The sequence below is a fragment of the Lactuca saligna genome, chromosome 7 (genome assembly GCF_052625555.1).
Source record: "Lactuca saligna cultivar CGN05327 chromosome 7, ASM5262555v1, whole genome shotgun sequence".
Taxonomy (NCBI): domain Eukaryota; kingdom Viridiplantae; phylum Streptophyta; class Magnoliopsida; order Asterales; family Asteraceae; genus Lactuca; species Lactuca saligna.
The window spans coordinates 146,964,942-146,971,944 of record NC_136423.1 but is presented as its reverse complement, the minus strand read 5'-3'; the positions used below and the strand labels follow the sequence as shown (position 1 = coordinate 146,971,944).

The 7,003-nt window shown below is 27.7% G+C and overlaps 1 long non-coding RNA gene across 1 annotated transcript; it reads right to left on the bottom strand.

The window, feature by feature from the left end:
- Window positions 1-1,485: 1,485 nt before the first annotated feature.
- On the bottom strand, window positions 1,486-2,367 carry LOC145005341 (uncharacterized). The gene is made up of 2 exons (XR_013662555.1): window positions 2,182-2,367; window positions 1,486-1,846 (listed from the first exon to the last, which is right to left on the bottom strand). It is a non-coding gene; the product is annotated as an uncharacterized LOC145005341 (long non-coding RNA).
- Between the last annotated feature and the right edge of the window lie 4,636 nt (window positions 2,368-7,003).

Sequence of the window (7,003 nt, the reverse complement as noted above, 5' to 3'; positions counted from 1 at the left end):
CTTTTCTCCACAGTTAATGTTTTTCTGTCACTGAACAATCCTCGTTGGGCCTAGACTCACATCTAGTTCTAATTTTGTGTTCTTAATAAAAGAAAAATCTTGTAAATTCTAAATTGATTAGACTTACTTACTTGTAAATTCTAAATTGATTTGATTCTAAGATGCTTGCTATGTTACTTGGAATAGTCCCAAACTTGGCACTTTTTCAATTTTAGGGTGTGTTTGGGTTATCATTTTAAGAGGTAAAAGTCTTTTTTTGAAAAGTTATAAAAAATCAAATTTTCCTAATTTGTTCAAAAAGTCAGTTTTCCTTATATTCAAAATCCAAAAGTAGTTTTTAAAATGTTTTTATCAAACATCTTTTACATTTTACATTTTACATTTTCTTAAAAAATCTTTTGGCCTCTCAAAAAATAAACCAAACACATTTTTAAAGACATGTTCTTATAATGGTGGTGTGTGATATAAAAATAAAAATAAAAATAGAAAAAGGTCAAAAGAACAAAATATGAATAAAATAAAAAGATGATGAAATGTTTATTTTATCATGTGATTAAATATTGATCTTGTGACTATTAGGGTAAAGGAACAACCTGATGAATTTTGAAACCATGATGACTATGTGTAGCAATTTTTCAAAACTTGGACTAAATATGTAGACGAATACTAACCATAAGGACCAAAAATGTAATTTACTTTATAAACTAAGTAAATTACTCAAGAGTAACATGATCATTAAGTTTAACAATTTACTGGTAGATTAAACGACCGAAAGACTGTTTTTCCAAGAAAATGAAACCACGGGAACTAGCCATATATCCAAAAAACGACACTGACCAAAGTTATAATTTGGGCTATACAATGCATAGGGACCATATTTTAGATTTGCTCCAATAGTATTTATTTAATAGTATAAGCAAACATTTATAATTTCCTATAACACCATTTTGGCTCTACGAAACACGATTATTTTAACACTAGGTGTGAATCCTATGTATTACATAAGTGTATTTAAAAAAATTAAATATGTATAAACATTTGAGAGATTTTATTTTTAAAAATTTGAAATTATAAGGAAAGTACATTAATAACATAGATATACATTTATTATTAAATTTAAATACCATATAAAATTTAATAAAATAGGAAAATCACAAAATTACATATGAAATAAAAATTAATTCAAAATAACCATAAAATGACATGTGGCAAAATGAATGAGAATGTAACAAGTGACAAAAAAAAAACCCTTCATTTATTAGAGAAAATCGTTCTTTCATTACGTTTGCACATTTTAGCATTTGAAAACTCGTAGTTTTTTTGGAGCCCCATTTTTGATATTTAATCAAACAAAATTATTGTATAATATGTTTAATCAAATCATATTCTAACCCAAGCAAATTCGAATATAAAATTAAACCAAAGGGGAGGATATATATACTTCCAAAAACACTAGGGTCAAAATTAATGATGCTAAAATTAAACTATTTATCAACTATAATAAGTCCATAACCACTAATAACAAAACTACAATCCATACATAAGAATCAAGATTCCATTTTTTCATAAGAAAACATATATAAACCTATTTGACTAATTAATTTAACTTATCAGATGACGAAGAAGACGAGACTATTCCATGATTTTTTTCAGTGTACATCACATGAGAGTGATAAATTATGAGATTCGGTTTTAAATCAAAGTTTCTGATGAATAGATCCTTATTTGCTTTCTTAACATCTTCAAGAGGCAATATATCTTGAATGGCCTTTGGCATGGGCTCATCTTTCATTATACTTCTCCAATATTTTCCTGGATTACTTCTAGCTTCATTACTACTCACAATCTAATCATGGAAACAAATAGCATGGCAAAACAAAATTAGAGCTTAGAATTATTCCTTCTAATGGAAATGAAAGAATAATAGTATCATATGAAAATAAAATCCTAAAGAAAACATAGATTGGTTTGCGTAAAACAACTTATGTATCCCAAGCTTGAAATTTGAATACTACTTCTCATTGTCATCCAAGAAATTATCATCCTTGAATCAATTAAAAAAGGACAAAAGTTTACCTCATAAATTTTTTGGTTTGTCTAAATGATTTAAAAAGTAGAAAATTGTAAAAGTAAAAGGTTGCGAGAAATAGCGAATAAGATGAATTTAGGATGAGTGCATACCAAAAGAAGAGAGAAGAGGACCAAGAAAGTTGAGGGAGTTTTCATCATGCCTTTGTCTTCTTTGGTGATGTTGTTCCTTTGCTAGGGTTTACTATTATTTATAGATTGATAATACTTTGACCAAAAACTCTTTATATCTAAATTATAGGTCCCACATTATGTATTTGCAGACCCCATTTGCATAATCTTCATACTGAAGTCGACAGCGTGTTAGATGGCTATATACTGTTAAAAATTTATAGATACTAATCTAGAAACTATGATATTATTGTCAATGTTGTGTAGAAATTACACAAAGATCACCATCCAACATATTAGGTGTCAATCTTGTGTTTCGTTCTCCAGTTTGATGTCTCATAGAGTAATCAGCAATTAAAAATTTAATTCGCAACTAATTTATAAAAGTCAAAGTCGTAATATATGAGCATGTATGTTGAAAATTAAATTAATAAATATTTACGATTACATGTTGGGCCATCAAGAACTCATATCAAATCTTTCAAAATTCAACATTCTCTCTCTCTCTCTCTCTCTCTCTCTCTCTCTCTCTCTCTCTCTCTCTCTCTCTCTCTCTCTCTCTCTCTCTCTCTCTCTCTCTCTCTCTCTCTCTCTCTCTCTCTCTCTCTCTCTTAATTGAGAAAAATAAAAAATATTGAGAATAATAGATTTATTTATAGCAATTATTTATTTTTTCCGCAACACACTCCGTTGTACAGTTACGTCAGATGATGAATAATATTCATATATAAATACAAATGTAAATGTATTTTTATATATGAATCCACAGCTCCCCTCTACTACCTACCACCACCTATCCCCACCACCTCCACCCGTAATTACCGCCACCATATTTATATATGAATAATCATTTCCCTTATATATATATATATATATATATATATATATATATATATATATATATATATATATATATATATATATATATATATATATATATATGACAAAATTGCAAAAATGGTCCCTGTGGTTGGCAAAATTATGTAGTTTTGGTCCAAAACGAAATGTTGGTGTATCACTGGTCCAATTTTAGATACCTTGTGCGGTTTTAGTCCCTATGGTTATATTTTCTTGTGTTTTTGGTCCATATCCCACCTAAAATGACTAATATGCCCTTTTAGTAATTCTTTTTCAATATCTTTTGTTATTCTTTTAAGATGTTTTAATTAGAAAAATCAAAAAAGAAAATTCTACCCACCCACCATCCCACTCTTTATTTGTGTATCTCTCCTAAAACGAAGATCCCATCCATCATCGACACCACCGAAAACACGCTTGAGCATTAGTCGTCACCGCCACTTCATCACCCACCATCATCGGTCAACACCACCACAAGAAAAATTAGAGCACATCTATTTCAATTCGTCTCCTCCATCTGGAATCATAGAGATCTAACAGCAATGGGCATGGCTGGTGATTTTCTCCAAGAACACAAGGCACACAACATTTCAAATTCTAGTTACCGGATGATTTTAGCTCCGATTTGATTCAGCACCATCGTATCCTTTTTTGCGTCCATTAACCCTAAACACATAAATGATATGAGTTCACATATATGAAAATCAATTTGTAGAAATAGACTGTTCTTGAAAGCCCATAAGCTTTTTTCAAAGGGTTGTCATAATGGTGATGGTGTTTGTGGATAGAACAGGTGGTGATGTTCTTACCTTTCATCTTCCCCGGCTTTGGCGGATATGAAAACCCTAGTTCTAATAAAAGATTAAAGATGATGGTGCTCCAGATTTGCAAAAAAGTGATGTCGAGGATGGGAAAGTGGCGATGTGTTCTTTCGTCGGTGACAACGCAGAGGGAGGAAAGGTGTATTTTTATAGGTGGCCAACAACGGTGGGGAGAGGAGGCGACGCCTGGTAGAGAGGACGACTTTTTAGGTGGTGGGGAACGATGGCGAGGGTGAGAAAGTAGTTGGGGTGCTCATTCGTCGATGAGAGAGAGAGAGAGAGAGAGAGAGAGAGAGAGAGACGCATTTATCATAGGCGATCAGCAACGGAGGGGGAGGTGGCAGTGTCTGGCGGTGATAGATATTTCCGGTGGTGGAAGCTGAAAACAGGATTCTTGTGTGTGTGTGTGTGAGAGAGAGAGAGAGGTATTTTGATTTTTAATTACTTAAAAAAATACTAAAATGATAATATATATATATATATATATATATATATATATATATATATATATATATATATATATATGAGGGGCATAATCGTCTTTTTAGATGGAGAGGGACCAAAACCAATAGAAAGATCCAATTTTGGACCATTGATGCACCACTAAAACTTTTTGGACCAAAACCACATAATTTTGTCAAACACAGGGACCATTTTTGCAATTTTGTCTATATATATATATATATTTTACATACTTATAAATCTTGCATTTTTTCTTAAATCTCATGCATTTGAAACCACTTTTTTTTAACTTCCTCAAACCACATTCATTTGAAACCCTCTTTTTTAACTAATACAACTTAAAAGTTTTATTAATTATGATTTAACACTCAAAAGTTTTATAACTTATATTATGTTTAATTACCATTTAGTGAAAAGTTTACTATAAAAATGTCAATCTTTTGGGAATATATGTATACAAATCATATACAAATTTCAGAAAGAAAATAAACTTAAAGGTTTTTGTGTTTGGTTGAGGGCTTATGATCACTTTTAGAGATATGTTGTTATATTACAGCTTTTAATTTGTAAGTTTGTTATACTAATTCGTTTTTATATTTTTTTCGTTTTTGGATTATGTAATACAGTCGTTGTATATTATAGTATAATCGTTAATATATTGATCATATGTTATATAGGGTGATGTTGAAAATATTTAATTAAATATTTTAAATATGTTTTTTTTTTTTGTTTTCTAATTGTACCGTTTCAAAAACATAATTAATTAAAACTCATACATATGTTATATTTTCCATCACTCTCTCTTTATCTCTCTTTTTTCCTCTCTCTCTCTATCTCTTTCTATATATATATATATATATATATATATATATATATATATATATATATATATATATATATATATATATATATATATATTATAATAGAGGTCAAAACACTTCAACCAAAATTAATAATGAGTGTAAAATTTTCAACATGTGTTACTTAATTGATTGATTAATAAAAATATTAATGTTTTGAAACTCCTAACTAATAAACTTATATTATTTAATTTGTTATTTAACTTAAATATTTTTCCTACATAAAGATAACATTTTTATGCTTGGTTACTCATATTTGTTTATGTAATTAGAAAAGAATGTGTACATAAAATGACTACTTCAATTTCACATAGGAATCGATACCACTAGAGATCCACATATCCTTTTTAATTATTTATATTAATGCTTAGTAATATCTATTTTATATTCTTTTTCACTTTAATTTTTTAGGTACAAATTAAGGAAGAAGATTATGGGCACACCAACATAAAGTCAAACGTACGCCTTGCAAAATATATAATTAAACCAAATATCATATTTACTTATCTACTTATTTAAAAACTCTTGATGATATTTATGTATAATGATATATTTTGTATGATTTCATTCTTAATTTCAATGTTTAATATTTGAAAGTTTATATATGAAACATTGGTTGTTTTGGTGTAATATAAATAGCGTAATACAAAGTTTATTAGTTCAATATTGTTTATTAATAGCTCATTCAAAACAACTTATTTCTTATTTTTTTTCAAAAAATGTTATTGGACATAAGAAAAGTAGATTATATTAATGTTATACAAAAACTTATAATATATATTGGATATTATAAAAGTAAAAGTAAAGTTTATAAGGTATGGACTATATTAGATAATATCAAAATATAAGTTGATGAATTTTTATGTTATTTGATAATTCGGTTAGTGCCCAAAAAATGAATAAAAACATAAATTTCAACATACTTCTATTTTTTCCCATAATTATTTTAACCATTTAAATGCATTTTTGCGCAACGTGCGAGGTTATGCCTAGTATATATATATATATATATATATATATATATATATATATATATATATATATATATATAATATGTTCTTTTGGTCTGTTACGTTTGAGCACTTAAGCAACATATTAGAAATGAATGACCTAGATTAATTCCCTCGTTCTCAACTTTTTTTCTTAATTAAACCCACATCTTTCTCTTAATCTCTCTCTCTCTCTCTCTATATATATATATATATATATATATATATATATATATATATATATATATATATATATATATATATATATATATAGACACACACACAAACACACACACACACACACACTAAAAATGTGTGTCCGTACAAAGCAGCAACGACAAATAGCTATTTTGGTGAATAGTTTCTTACAGGAACATGATTATTAGATTTTATTGTTAGTTATTATGTAATATAAAAATTACCACTTTTAAATAAAATATTCATGTTTTGACCTTATATATTGTCTGTTCATATTACCATTTTTGCTCCAAATTGAATTTCTTAATAACCTTCATTAATTATAAGTCTTCAAACTTTTTTTTTAAGTCTTAATGATCTATTTATACATAATTTATTTATACAAAAATATTTTGTAACTTACACCTCTTAAAATTTAAGACATGCCCAATATCATTTATAATATATATATATATATATATATATATATATATATATATATATATATATATAGTTAAGTTTGCATATGGGTAGACATCTATTATGTAGACATGTGTGGATAGTGTTATTATTTGAAATGACTAAGAGAATATGTTATTTGGTAATGTGAATACAGTCAACCTTAGATAATTAGTGT